This window comes from Rhinatrema bivittatum, chromosome 17 (assembly GCF_901001135.1).
Source record: "Rhinatrema bivittatum chromosome 17, aRhiBiv1.1, whole genome shotgun sequence".
In the NCBI taxonomy this organism is placed as follows: Eukaryota; Metazoa; Chordata; class Amphibia; order Gymnophiona; family Rhinatrematidae; genus Rhinatrema; species Rhinatrema bivittatum.
The window spans coordinates 14,547,768-14,562,969 of NC_042631.1; the positions used below are offsets into that span (position 1 = coordinate 14,547,768).

General features: G+C 43.0%; 1 protein-coding gene across 5 annotated transcripts in view; it reads right to left on the bottom strand.

Annotated features, from left to right (window-relative positions):
* The window catches only part of MPPED2 (metallophosphoesterase domain containing 2), a 124,400-nt gene that overhangs the window by 30,642 nt on the left and 78,556 nt on the right, over nt 1-15,202 (bottom strand). The window lies entirely within an intron of this gene.

The following is a 15,202-nucleotide window of genomic DNA, read 5'->3' on the forward strand; positions in this document are numbered from 1 at the left end:
AATTATGTTCTGTCATCTGAGGGTCTGGTTCTGGTGCCGGGCAGCTTGCTGACGGCCCCCCCCTGCAGGGGCTAGAAATGGCTCCGGTGAGAGACAGCAGCTCTCTTCATGCACATCAAGCCCCCAAATCATTTCATTTCAAAGACATTTTCTACATGCGGCTCTGCGGAGAGCTACACCTGAATATCCACAGCAGTCCGTGCATGTGTAAAGCTTCTCTGGCCACAAGGCCGAATGCCATCAGTGACGCCAGAGCAGCTGAAGTCGGGTGCACTGAATCTTACCTGCGATAAAACAGTGGGGGCTTCAGAGTTACTGCCTGGACTAGCACTTTAAAGTGAACCATTTGAACAGGGGGATGAGAACGAAGAGAAGAACGTTACCAGCACTGATTTGACTTCCTGATAGAGACTGGGGTTTAGCACCTTGCCCGAAGCTTAAAAAGGGGAATAACCTCATTCTGCATTAGAAAGCGGACACAGTGGAGGATAACCTCCCATTACAAAATAAGGATAGATTGCTTTTTTTTTATTTTAAAGTTAATACAGAAAACATAATAAAGTTATAAACTAAACAAGTTATATTAAAATAAATGCACACATTTTCATGCTCTCATTCGAGGTGATTAAGTCACTCTTGACTAGCTCTAAAACTAATTAAAATCTACAGCACTTTCAGCCTAATTTTCTTTAGGATTTTAAGTAGTATTTTGGAGCTGCCTAATAAATTTCAAACGCTGTCAGCTCATCAAACGATGTCAGAAAAACACTGAGGCTATGAAACAATCTACAACATCTGGATATAGATGTCAATAAATTTAGGAGCAATAACCATTTACTGAGACATTAGCTGCAGGAGAGTTCTTAGTCTGATTTGAAAGTAGAGTGGGTTTTTTTAATTTTTTTTTTTTTTTTTTAAAGCAGCATTTGACTGAGAATTAAAGAACCCCACTTCAATAACCTGAATACTGGATTAATCCCTTTGCTAAAAGAATGAAAATCAGGACAGGAAATGCAAGTTAAAAAAAACCAACTGATTTTTAATCCATGCCTTCCAATTTCATTAAACGGTATCCTCCTAGCCAGAGGATTAACAATGTTTTGGTGGTACAGCACATCTGTAAAACAGCAGGTATGTATGCAAAGGCGGCCACCTTACTTAAAAACTGGCAGCGTGCCGTAGCTCGAGCCTACAACAGCTAAAACAGAGCTATTTGCCAGGAAAGTTCTGCCCTGGGACAGACAAATTCACTTCCTTTAAAGCATCGAGGGCTATTTTATCTGGACAAGCTCCAGGACTAAGGGTCATAGCAGGTGTACGTGTCCAGGCGTCCAGCTACTGCACAGCTCAAGGCCATGCTGCTTTAACTTGTTATTGTCAATAAAGGAATGCATTTATTCGGGAGGATACGAAAGCAAGTCTAGAAAAAATAATTCCTTACCTGATGGTAAACGTTAAAAGTTCCGAATCCTTGTCATCTACTTAACAAGAAAATCATTCATGAAAAGAAGCCGTCACTTGAAATGTTACGAGTTCAGTCTTTTCCTTTGTCTCTCCGGGCACAATTATTTTAAAAAGTGTATTCGGTTTTTCTCTTTCCTGAATGGCTTCTTGAGCTTGTGGCACCCCGGCCTACCCTCGGAGAACAGGTCAGTGCAGACTCGGTTTCCTTTCTATCACATTTCATAAGCCCTAACAGGGGAGCTTTGCAGCCGCCTCAGATGGAAAGGCCGCACATTCGAAATCCAACATATATCTCCTGCTACAGATGCACAGGACTGTTGCCACCCCGCACTTCTACAGCAAACAGCAGCACAATTCAAGCTGATAAACCAAGAGCATATTTCACCCAGAAACTGGTCTCCAGCGTTTTGAACTCCTGTTATTGGGTGAAACCAATGTTACAAGTTCTGGGGATAAACAGGGCAATTTGCAAAAGGTCTTTTCACGAGTAGAAAGCATGCAAGTTAAGTCCTCTGAAGAGGAGGTGTAAACATTACACCAAGTGAATGTGTGCATCCACTCAGCCAAATACAAAATCGACCCTGTAGATGGGAGTGGCCCTGCCACGTATAAACTCCCGCCAGAGATTAAGTCTGACCAAGCCGAGGGATGCTAATCTAGGCAGCTTTGTGCACCCGCGTGCTAGAGGCTGAAACTTAACAGATGATGTGTAAACCCTGGAAGAGAGGAGGTGCAGGGGAGATGTGATACAGATCTTCAGATAGCCGAAAGGTTTTAATGATGCACAAACTTTGAACTGTTTCTGTCGGAAAGGAAACTGTAAAACCAGAAGTCACGAAATGAAACTCCAGGTGGGGACAGCTCAAAACCAATGTCAGGAAATATTTCTTCATGGACACTTGGAATGCCCTTCCAGAGGTGGTGGTGAAGAAGAAAACAGTCAACAAATTCAAAGGGGCATGGGATAAACACTTTGGATCCTTAAAGGCCAGAGGACGGGAATGAAGAAGAGGGTGCATGGGGGTAATTTGCCCAGCATGGCACTTACTACCCTTAACAGAAGGCATGGGGATTACTACCCTCAAGCAATAGTCTTGATGTTTCTGTCAAAACTATAACATCCCTCCCCACTTTGACGGTGGGGGCGGAGGGCAACTGGATTCAGACAACAATCGACATGGGCCCTGAATTTTACGGTCTGGGGTACTGACATGCAGACATAAAGGAAAAAACACAGGACAGCTGCTATGGCCAAGTCCTAAAGCAAAGAACGTCAAGCAGCCTTGTCTGAATTATCAGGAAGGCTCCTGACCCAGTAAAAATATTCCTAGCAGTAATTTATGGGTTTGCTTGGTTATGATTGACTGTAAATATTACTACCCTTATCATAAGGCTTGGGGGTAACTGCACTGAGTGGCAGTTATTACCCTTAAACGAAACATGGGGGTAATCCTGCATGGTGCAGCAGATACTACCATAGGAAGCTTGCTGGGCAGGCTGGATGGGCCATCTAGTCCCTTTCTGCCATCATTACTATGTTAAGGAAGCTCAGAAATGCCAGGCACACACACCCTCCTGCCAGAGATCAAGTCTGCCCCAGTGAGAAGGAAGCCCAGGAATGCTAATCTGGAGAACTAACTATGGAACCAAAATATACAACTTCATGACTCCAACCATACTCTGAAAATCAACTTCAGCAAATTAAGTATTCGAAGAGAGGATCTGTTGCTTTGTATAGGGACCTTCATTTTCAGGTTTTATTTTTTTTTCCACGAATTTATCAGTATTTATTGCAACAAAAGCAGGAGAAATCGATGGAAAGGGACTTGTCATTTTTCCTTCTAAATATAAAACTTTCCTTCTTGCTCTAACAATGATAAATTACAGAGAAAAATAAAATAAAAACTGGAAATAAAGGTACTTATTTATAATCCAACTTTATCAGAGAGGAAGGTGCTTTGTACATAAAAGGCATCCAAGTTGTTGAAATCACCAGCAAAAATACTATATTGGTCTAAAACGATTTCTGTAACACCAGATATAACAGTAACACAACGGCATGTTGAATATTCAACTCTTTTTTCCTTGCTTCTCATACATTTTCTGTTTTATTTAGCTTCACTTCAATGTTTCAGTATGTTGTAACACTTCTCGGTTTCTAAGCCGTCATACACTGCTCTGTACGATGAAAATGTAATGCAGGACCTCTGTTCAGACACAGCAAATTTGTCAGTCTGATCTGATCAAAATCTGATTCCAAGGTAACCCATTATCTGAGTAAACTATTCACTTTATATTCACCTTCTTGTCATGGCAGTACAGAGGCCATCCACCGAGGGGGCCTAATTGATCAAACTGTCAGAGCCAATGAGAAGGAGCATGTTAATAGGACTTTTATTTCAGCCAGGAAAGCAGTGGGCTGACAGGAACCGGAAAATATGGCCTGGGTGTAGCTGTTTATTAGCAATGCCGAGACAGGATCCAGGCGACTTATGCGTGATGGAGCACTGGATGTCAAGAACCAGCAGCCAGCAGAAATTAGACTGACAAGAGACAAGAGCCTTCCAGTTATTGCCTGCTGATAAATGGACGACACCTTTCACATCTGGATGGCACTGGCATACACAATGCGGAACACAAAGGTGCCTTGCTTCCAGACGTTGGGTCCAACATGTTGCAAAACATCCATTACCACCGTCGCTACATTCCCATCAAACCCTAACAAACTTCTACAATAGAAAGCCAGACGGCAAGGCTTAATCACGCTAAACCATTTCAGCATGCTTCACACATGTAGCAACCACTATGTGCTTCTTATGGAGGTAATTTTAAAAACCAACCAACATACTGCTGGGCGACTAAATAGGCTTTTTGACAATTGCCCCGGGAGTTATAAAAGTGCGCCCAGAAAGAGTCTGTGTATGCTTTTGATTTATGAATGCACGTGTGCACATTTATACCTGCTCCCAAATCATGCATGAATGTGTGTGTGCATGCCATGAACTCCTGCTAACTTTCAAAGCAGACTTGCAGGCTAACATGCCTGCATACTTTCAAAGCATGTGGGCTGACATTGGATCAATGGTCTTCACTATTTTGTTTTATTGGATTTCATTGGATTTATTGGATCTAATGGGTCTGGAGTGGAGCTCGATGGGAGGAAGTCCACCCTCCAATTTTGCAGTCAATCAGGGGTGAGGGGTGTCTCTTTCTGATGTTATGGCTGACCAAGGTGGTTCCATCCAATTTGTAGCCAGACAGCCATTCTCCTTGCAATGACACCATCCCCCCCCCCCCCCCCCACCCTCTTCCCAGCATCCCCACTCCCCTGGTCCCTCTCTCCAGCAGCCCCTTCTCCCCCCCCCCCCAAATACCCCCATCCTAGCATCTTCTTCCCCTCGCCCCAATTGCCCTCCCAGCATCCCCCCCCCCCCACTCTCTCCTGGTTTCTCTCCCACCCCAACGGCATCTCCCCTTTCTCTTCCTCCTCCCCTCTGGTGCCCTCCCCCACAACAGCACCCCCCTTTTCTGTGGCTCCCCTGCTCCCACTTCCCTACCTAAAAGAATGACAGAAAAGGCAGAGAAAGATCATTTTATTAAATATTTTATTTGCACACAGTGCCGAGAGTGTGCTCAAGGTTATGCCCTTAACACAAAAACATTTGCCATGCTGGATATGATCAATAGTGGCCAATCCAATTCACAAGAACCTGGCAGGATCGCAAAGGGTCAATAGATTCCATGCTGTTTATCCTTGGGATAAGAAGTAGATTTCCCCAAGTCTACCTTAATAACGTTTTATGGACTTTTCTTCTAGGAACTTGTCCAAACTTTTTTTTTAAAACCCAGCTACACTAACATCTTTCACCACATCTTCTGGCAATGAATTCCAGAATTTAGTTATGTGTTGAGTAAAAAAAATATTTTCTCCTATTTGTTTTGAATTTATCACCTGATCATTTATTTGTGTGTGCCCTGGTCTTTGTATTTTTTAAAAGAGTAAACTATGGTTTCGTGTTTACACATTCCACTCCACTCATTATTTTATAGATCCCTCAGGCGTCTCTTCTCCAGGCTGAAGAGCCCTAACCTCTTTAGCCTTTCCTCATAGGGGAATCGTTCCATCCTGTCATTTTGGTCCCCCTTCTCTGCACCTTTTCAGGTCTATTTCCTGGAAATTAACATGTATTATCAGGATATTCGAAGACCTGACATCTGTAGAACGGAAACAATGCTGGATTTCAGTTGTTTTACTCCAGATTCCCTTACACCTGTCCACATCACAAGTCATAAAGAAAGCTGGATCCATGTCAATTATTTGTCAGTGGAAGATCTGAACTCTGGACTACTGGTTTCCTGTCAATCACTAGAATGCCCTGACTCCTCCAAAATTAGAGGCAAACAATTACAGCTTTAATTTTTTAAATCTACATTTTAACATTATCAACCTGAAAGTTGACATATGTTCCCCCATATGTACCCAGAGCTATGTTACTACTGGCTGTTTAAACATATATAAACCATTACAATGAAATGCTTAAACTCAGTTTTCTATCTCCACCCTGGTATGGGTGAACAGCGGTTTTTTTTTTGTTTTTGTTTTTTTTACAGGGGCTAGGAACACGCTGAATTTAGCGCGTGCAAAGTTACAATTGCTCCAAAGAGGGTGTAACTTGTGCACATTACCTTACATGGAGATTTCTGAAAATAAATAAATAATGTGCAGACTTTTTCTATTTCATTAATCTATTTATCTCTTTTATATCCTGCTTAGACGTAGTCAAAAACAGTTTACGATAAAAACATACATAATGTAAAAAATGAACATTCCCAATATTAATAAAAACAAAAATAAAAAATGCTGCATAAAATAAAATAAAACATAAAATGTAAAAACCAATGAAACAGGAAATCATTTTTATCCCCGCCCCAATTCAGAGTGCTCTCCCCCAGTACTTGCAATGGAATGTGAAGGCAGGTTACTCGTGAACCTCTTTGCTCACAACCTCTGGTATGATGTTCAAAGGATTTAAATGCATAAAACAGCTGAAAATCAAGACATTAACGGCCTCTTTTAGGTCAGTGACTTGATGAAAACATGGACCTTGCTGGTATTTTCAGCAACCCTAACAATTTCCAGCCAATAAACGGCAAAAGATGAAAAATTCAACATGCACAAATAAACACACACAGTCATTCCAGCTCCCTGCCTGCATTACAGAGCATCTCCCAACGTGGTTTTGTTGCCGCTTGGCAACGGGTACTCCTAGCCTCTTCCTCTGAAGTTACACCTCTTTGTATTTTATGTACAGTTTTTAGCACAAATATGGCTAGGAAACCATTTGTGGAAAAACTGCTCTCTGACTGCCCCTTACCTTCCCATGGACACCCGTCCTTTCACACAAACCAGGCTGCACCTTGGTGACATTGCCATAGGAACCGTATTTATGATTTTAAAAAAAAAGCCATTCCATTCTTGCAGCCTCATTAAATCTAAGCCTCATTTAACTAGCAGGACATTTTTACAATGGGTTTACTGACATACTCTGATAAATGGTTGTATAACATCCTCCAACAATACCGTGACCACAGCGCGTATAAACACTGCATCGGATTGAACAATGCAGACTTCTCAATAGCAGGAAGTGAGGTAACACAACAAGACATTTTCCCCAGGTTTTGTGGCAAAAGAAAGCACCCTGCAAAAAGAAAAATGTCTATATATACACGAGAACTGAAACAGTCAAATTTCTAAACAGAGAAATTCTTTGACGGCCTGACCCAGACAGACAGGAATTTGATTCCTTACAGATAAGAGAACTGGTAGCAGGATGAAAGCAAGCCCAGCTTGTTCCCATGTCAGAAAACTGACAGCAGTGGGTGACATACTCAAAATATCCGGGTTGGATTACCGCAGAAACCCAGTGGTGAACTCAGTGGACAAGGACAATGTGGAGTACACAAGGTGTTTCCCAGGAGCACCACCATCACGAGATTTTCAGAAATTCAATACAAGGAAGACAGGAACACCACGAAACGCCAACTATTTAAACTTTTTTTTCAGAGCAAGACTGAGAGATGGTAGAATTATTGCCTGGAATGAATGTGTTTAATAAGACGACTCGTCGTTTGCTAACAAAGAGGCAGTATCAGACAATCTCAAATACAATAGATTCTAACCTAAGCCCCACTAATGTAAGTGCCCGAATTAAACCTGCCTCTTTTGACTCCTTAAAAATTCTGCCCTGACATAAGGGGTTTTCCCCTTAAACACAACAAAGCTATAACCACCCCACAGTCAAGTGTAGAACATGCATGCAGTGCCCTGCAACAGAGTGTACAACATGCATGCAGTGCCCATGTGGCATGCCCACACGTGCCCCGCAGCAGAGCATGCGGCATGCCCACGCATGCCCCGCAGCCGAGCATGTGGCATGCCCACGCGTGCCCCACAAATAAAACATGCTGCATGCCCACATGTTCTGCTGGGACTGTTTAGCATTTCTCAGCCACATCTTCCTGTGTGCACGCTGGTGACAGTAATTGAAGAGGTCAGGCAAGGTGGTGCTCGATCTGTGCTCCATCCCCTCAGTGGAGCATCATTACTCAGACACTGTCAGGACCAGTAAACAGCACACTTTTTAGTTTTAATCCTTAAATACTTAAGGGCAAAACCACAGCAAATGTAAGAAAGCATTCTTGTGTAAGAGAGATCTCTCTCTTTGTTATTTCTTAGTGCAGTAATGCTTTAATGATATCTCAAAGCTAGACACAGGAGAGGTTTCCTATTTACACTGGAGATCAAGGTCAGGCATTCTGTCTAAATGAAATTTCCCAGTTTTCCCAAACAGTCTCACGTTCTTTCCGTGATTATAGTTCAAAATGTCACCACCGATTTGTGCTGTGACAGATGAGCAAGGGCACAGGAAGTAAACTTTGCTCTGGTTTTTAGATGAAGGAAAAAACCCTTCTCTGCTCCCTAGCTTGTAAAAAAAATATCAGATCTGTGACATACAAAGAGAGACCAACACATACCTCAGTCACTTACAGTCTTGCTTCCTGTAAGTACTTTTGTCTCTTCTTACTGTTAAGTTACTCTAGCTTTGTCTTCTTCCTCCCCCCGCTCTTTTTTGCTTCTTTCCACTTGTTAATTGTTCAAGGTTACTACACCCCCCTGTTACCTGTAAACCAGCATGATGTGATTGTATCACGAATGCCGGTATAGAAAAGCTCTAAATAAATAAATAAATAAATAGATAGATAAATAAAATAAAATAAATCAATCGTCCTTTTGCCCTCCAGTCCCTGACGGTTCTCGCCAATGGTACAACACAAACTTCTCAGTGCTTTAGACCTGCCAGCAATGAACATAATTCTCCTCGGTGCAGCATCTTCTCCCAGAAGAAGAAATCTACTAAATGAATCAAGCCTCCCCTGGAGTCAACGCAAAGACACAAGGAACTCTTCTCGCCATGGGAAAATTTCCAAAGGGAGGTGTTGACCCACGTAAAACCATCTTTGCAAAATTGCTCCCCACTCCTCCATTCCCCTGTGGGGAGAAAAGCATTGCAATTTGTTTCGCATGTGCTCTTCTCCCATGAGTCAAAGGAAGCGGGGGAGAGATCCGGGGGGAGGAAAAGTGCGCATGGAAATTCCATTTCCCGAGCTGTAAAACAGGTGCAGAGTTTGCAGGTATTTCTGTACCCACGGAGTGGAGCTTACAGCTCTGCAAGTATAAAGTGCAATGGACCTGCAAACTGCCTGGGGATTTGGAAAATTCACCCTCAATGAAAGAATTTTCTTTAGAAAGAAAATATGAGTAAGAAAAAAAAATCCCCAAGATACTGTGAAGAAGTACAAGTTCCATAACTTTTCTCAGTATATAAAAGTCATGCCTTGTAACGCAATCAGAGGCAAACTAGGGCAAAGCCGGGAAGAGAAGGCATCTACCATATACAGTGTTCAAATACCCCCCCCCCCCGTTCACCCGTAAAGCGACCCCAGAACTGCACACACTATCACCTGAAACTGCTGAAAATTCTGTGACCCCATTCATGCTGCTTACCCAGCTCACTAACAAGCTACTGAAGAAAGTCCTTCTTTTGTTTTTTACAATAATTTAGTTACTTTAAATAGCCTTTGTCCGCCTGATCATGACACTCCTCTAAGTTTAAAAGATATGCACTTAAAGCTGGATACGGCTCTGGTAAAGTAAGGCAGGTGCAATCTGACTCAGATCTCATAATTACCTCCTTAGAGCACTGACTGTGTCTCCATGTAGACAAATTCTAAACCCTGAACTCCACAAGTTCAAAGCTTTGCTATCCTCTGCTTGCTTACCCCTCAACCTTCTCCAGAAACCTGGAGATTGCTGGACACGCTTCCCTCTTACTATTCGAGAAATGTCTCAAGAGCACATTGGGATATTCAGCATTGTGTGTGTGTGTGGGGGGGGGGGGGGGGTGTGGATTGGGGGGGGGGAAGGGGAGATGGGGTCAGGGTTGAGCCATACGGTCTTTGAGGAAGCTCAGGTGGCATCAACCTATCAATGCAACGGAATGCTACAAGTAAATCAATAAGATTTAATCATTTATTTATTTTAAATATTCCTTGACCGCTTACCTGACCAAAAACGGATGCCCAGAGCAGTGTACAATATAGGTAAATTAAAAACCAACAATATAAATTAACAAAACAATACAAATAAAACAAATAAACAAGACTGAACAGCAAACAAATCTGAGTGAAAAAGTAGAACTCATCAACCATTCCAACAAGATCCATTACCCTTGTGGCACAGAGAGCCTAGGTTTTCATTTTTTCCTGAAAAAAATGCCCTAATATCTAGAGGAACTTTATACTCCAAAGTTGCAAAGCTCCAGTAGAGAGCAACTTACAATGAGGTTAGATTTTCTCATCTCCTTACAAGCTGAAGTTGCAAGTAGAGGGGGTCTGAGAGGACCAGAGCAGCCTCACATGAGGCTTTAAGGAGGCCTAACTCCAGCCCCCGCCCCTTTCCTGCACCACCAAAAGTGTGAGTTTTGTAAGAGAATGCAAGTACTTTCTACCGCATTGACTGGGGGCGATTTTCCAGTTGTTAATTGATGCAGCTGGATTTGCAATGGATCTGCTGGGGCACCTGGTCAAGATGGTGAGACTGACAGTGAAATGCTAAGAGAAATTAGGGAAGCTAACCAAATTGGTAGTGCGGTAATAATAGAAAATAGCCAGCAATGGTAACATGGAATAGACTTAGTTTTGGGGTACTTGCCAGGTTCTTATGGCCTGGATTGGCCACTGTTGGAAACAGGATGCTGGGCTTGATGGACCCTTGGTCTGACCCAGTATGGCATGTTCTTATGAGAAAAGGAGAATTGTTTTTAGTAACCAGGAGGAATGTGCAGTGTTTGAGGAAATGTAAATGAAACTGCAGAAAGAGCAAAAGGGGGATCTGGACCTGTCTTGGGGAAAGGGAAAGCGGCTACGTAAATCCTTATGTGCATGTTCCCCTGAGTCTCTGCTGGCCCCCAGTTTCTCAAAGGAAAACTCTGCGGGGCATCATTTCCCTTTGAAAATGTGCTTGCAGGTCTGGGTGGGTAATTAAAAAATTGTCCCCTTAATTCAGTTCTTCCATTCATTCCAAGAAGAAGCAGGCATAGTCATAATTGGTCTTCATACTCTGTGAAGGGTTGGAGCAGCAGGCAGGGCTCCTTTACGCAACTCGCAAACAACAAGCCGCAATCATGCCGACTGGAAAGATTTCAAAATCCTGAAGCAAAAGCTAAAGGGAACAGCAGGAATTCATTTCAGTAGTTGGGATAGACCCAGTGAGATTGAGTTTTATAGGGAAGCCTATATTTGGTCTAGAAAACAGGAAATTGAATAGTTTAGACTAATTTAGAGTCTTTGTAACTGAATCTGCCTATTTTGATTCAAAGACAAACCCATAAAAAGCGCAAACTCAAGATAAATTTATTTAAAAATATTTAAAGACATGACATATCACCTATGCACTTAGGGTATGGGACAACAGAATTAAAAAAAAATGCAGATTTCCAAGCATTTTAACAGAAATCTAGCTGGGATTCTGGACCATCGTACAAATGTGTAATGCTCATATTTTATAACAAACAATGCATCATATTTTACAAATAACAAATAAAGATATTTAAAGCTTCTGAATATATATTGTGCCAAAATAGCCAGATGACAGTGGATAACTCAACCAACAAATTGCTCATCTCGTGCTTTTTCTGACCAAGTGACCTATAATCTGCTAGCCACCAGATTCATCCTCTAGCGTAGCACTGCTGCTCTGTAAAGAAACTCAAGTCCCCACCACAATAAACCCCCTCCATGTCTCCTCACTTTCTTCAACAGAACAACTGCCTTTCTCACTCCGCTGTCTCCATCAATTTCATCTATGGCGGAGCTCCTGCCTTTTATTCACACTGTCCAAGAGATGCAAGGTCCTGTATTATCAGCAGAAAGGAATCTCACCATTTCGCTTTACTATCACAAGACAAACTGTATGGGCTAGAGCGGACCTGCCCAGGAGATCTCCCACCCTCTTCAATATTTACCTCCTTCCCCTCTGCCAGCTCCTAACAAACCTAAAATTAAAACATTATCTTTACGCCGACGACGTACAAATTCTGATCCCTATAACAGAATCTCTTACGAAAACACTCATATTCTGGGAAATCCAACCCATCAACCTCCTCCTCACCAGTCTAAACCTGGTCCTTAACGCAGCCAAAACCGATCTCCTCCTCATCTCCTCCAATCTCACCGACCTTCCTCCACAGACCTCTACCAATACCATGATCACGCAAGTAAGAGACCTCTGAGTAATCCTCGACAACCGTCTGAACCTAAAGAAATCCATCAACAACACTACCAAGGACTGCTTCTTCAAACTACATGTGCTAAAAAGACTCAAACCACTCCTACATTTCCAAGATTTCAGGACAGTCCTTCAAACCTTGCTTTTTTCCAAGATAGACTACTGTAACGCCCTCCTTTTGGGTCTCCCCTCCTCCACAACTAAACCCCTTCAGATGCTCCAGAATGCAGCTGCCACAATCTTAACAAACACCAACCGCGTTGACCACATCACACCCATCATCAGGAACTTACATTGGCTCCCAATAAATTACAGAATCTTACACAAGTCCCTCACCATCATTCACAAAACCACCCACAAACAGCTCCATCTCGACCTGCAGATCCCATTCAGACTCCACACCTCTACAAGACCCATCAGAGAAGTGTACAAAGGAACCCTACACATCCCCACAACTAAAGCCACCCTTCATACAGCCACCAGAGAACGAGCACTCTCGACAGCAGGACCTGCCATCTGGAATACCATGCCTCCAGATCTCAGACTGGAACCTTGCCTGTTAACATTTCGGAAAAACATAAGACCTGGCTATTCCTACAAGCCTTCCCTCAACTGGTCTGAACCATGATTAAAAGCCACTCAGACAGTCCCCCTATATATATCCAGGCATCTCCTATTTACCGTTTGTTAAGTTTTTTTCTTTGTCCTTAGCCTCTTGCTACCTCAGCTCCCAAGTTCACTCTACCTTGTTTATTAGAACTTTGCCTCTTGTTCAATGATAAAGTTAATGTTATTACCCTTGTTCACCGACATGATATGATATGTATCATAAATGTCGGTATAGAAAAGCGTTAAATAAATAAATAAATAAAATTTGAGCAAAGGGACTGACCTGGGAGCTCTTCACGTCACAGCTCTGTACTGCAGGTACTAGAGCTACAATACACCGATTTCTCTGCAAATACTCATTCTGGTACCTCTCACCCTGGGAAACAAATCTGTGCCTGCTTGGGCCACTCTTCACCACCCAAAGCAATTCATGGAGATTTGCAGTGAATTTCGTAAAGAACCACCGCACCGGGTAAAACATTGCAAAGCTGGCTTAAATATTATATTACAAATTATCTGCTTGGTGTTTCCTGTTCCATCAGCAGAGTTCTCTCTCTCTCTCTCACTTCTCCCTGCTCTCCTCCTATGGGTCTTTTTATTTCACAGGCAGATGTAAAAAAAATAAATTGTCACTGTCCCCTTCCTAACAACGCCCTCCCCCTCACCTTTCTCTTACTTTTAAGAGCTGCAGTTAAGGGTTTAAATGTTCCTGCAGCTGTACAAAGGGCTCCTCCGGTCCACAGATGCAATGTGGCAAATTCATTACAGGAGACGGGCAGAAACACAAATCTTAAAAAGGTCAGAAAATGGTCATAACGCAAATATAATTTTAATAAAGGTTCTGGATTCTTCGAATGTTAGGAGCCTGCATTCGGTTCTCTTATTTAACTGAGAACGTTGAGAGGGTCCTTAAAGACCTTCTTCAGTCCACCAGCTCATGAAGTCAGTGAACCTGAAATGCTCCCCCACCCGTGGGGACACAGTGCTGGACGATTGCACAATACACCCCCCCCCCCCCCCCCCCCCCGGGCTGAGGCCTGAGGCTTTCGACTGGCTGTGCACAGGCACCCCAGGGGCTCGGTAGAAAGAAATATTTTCTTGACGTCCACCATGCATGGGGTCATGGAAAAAAAAAAAAAAAAGAACCATCTACATCCATTGTTGATGGATGTAGATGTAAATCCCAGGGCTGCTCCTTGTAACCTTGGGCAAACCACTTCATCTTCCATTGCCTCGAGTAGAAACTTAGATTGTGAGCTCTCTGGGGATAGGGAAATCCCTACAGTACCTGAACGTAAGCCTCTCTGAAGTGCCAAAAGGTAGACTATAAAATTAATAATAATAATAATAGTTATTGAACAGCATGACCAGTGCGTTTCTATGACATCATCCCACAGTTATTTGAAAAGTGAGTCTGAGGGGAGTTAGTCTACTCCAAAGCTCTCTGAACTCATGTCACCAACCGCCTGGATATTCAGATTATATTTCTTTTTGAAAATGTTTAATAAATGTCCCAACAGCCCAGCTGTGCAATGAAAATGACTGAACAAGAGCCATTCCTCAGTCTCACCGAGCTCGAAAATAAATTGAAACCAGACACCTGGCTTGACTGTAAAAAAAAAAAAAGAAGTCTGATGATATTATCTAAAAGTTACTCTCCCAGGCGCATTTCCACTGCAAGGGTAGAAAGTTCCCAAGAAAATTACTGCATGCCGAAGAGTGCATCTCTCATGATTTCAGACCTGAAACCTCCCAGCGACAGCCTCCAATAAAGTTGGTTTGCGAAGGGCATCTTCACTGCACCGTCTGTGCAGCGTTTAGCCAAATGTGGAGGCCAAAAGGTTCAGCCCTCTGCAAACCTCGGACATCTTTCTGCCCGGTCCTCATGCAAAAGGTTCTAGGTTAGGCCTGCACAACGCCACTCCCCAAAGCACACAAACAGCTCTTGCTCTGCAGGACAAGCACACAGTGAATGTTAGTGAGATGCATCTGCGTAGAACTGGCTTGAGGAAGGAACAGGTTACTGTGCACAGCTTGGTTACCCTGAAACCCAGCCCTGCTTCTGGCCCTCCATGACTGGATCCGGGCGCCCACACACCGGAGCTGAATCCCTAAGAGGTCGTTAAAAGTTGTCTTGCATGCTAAGCCAGTTTAGCGCCCATGATAAAGAAGGCCCTACTCACCAAAGCCTTACTGTGACTAACACTTTGCCGAGTGAATGGCAAAAACCATAGCATCTTAGCCAATGCTGCTGTATATGAGATGCCAATGAATGCACAGCGA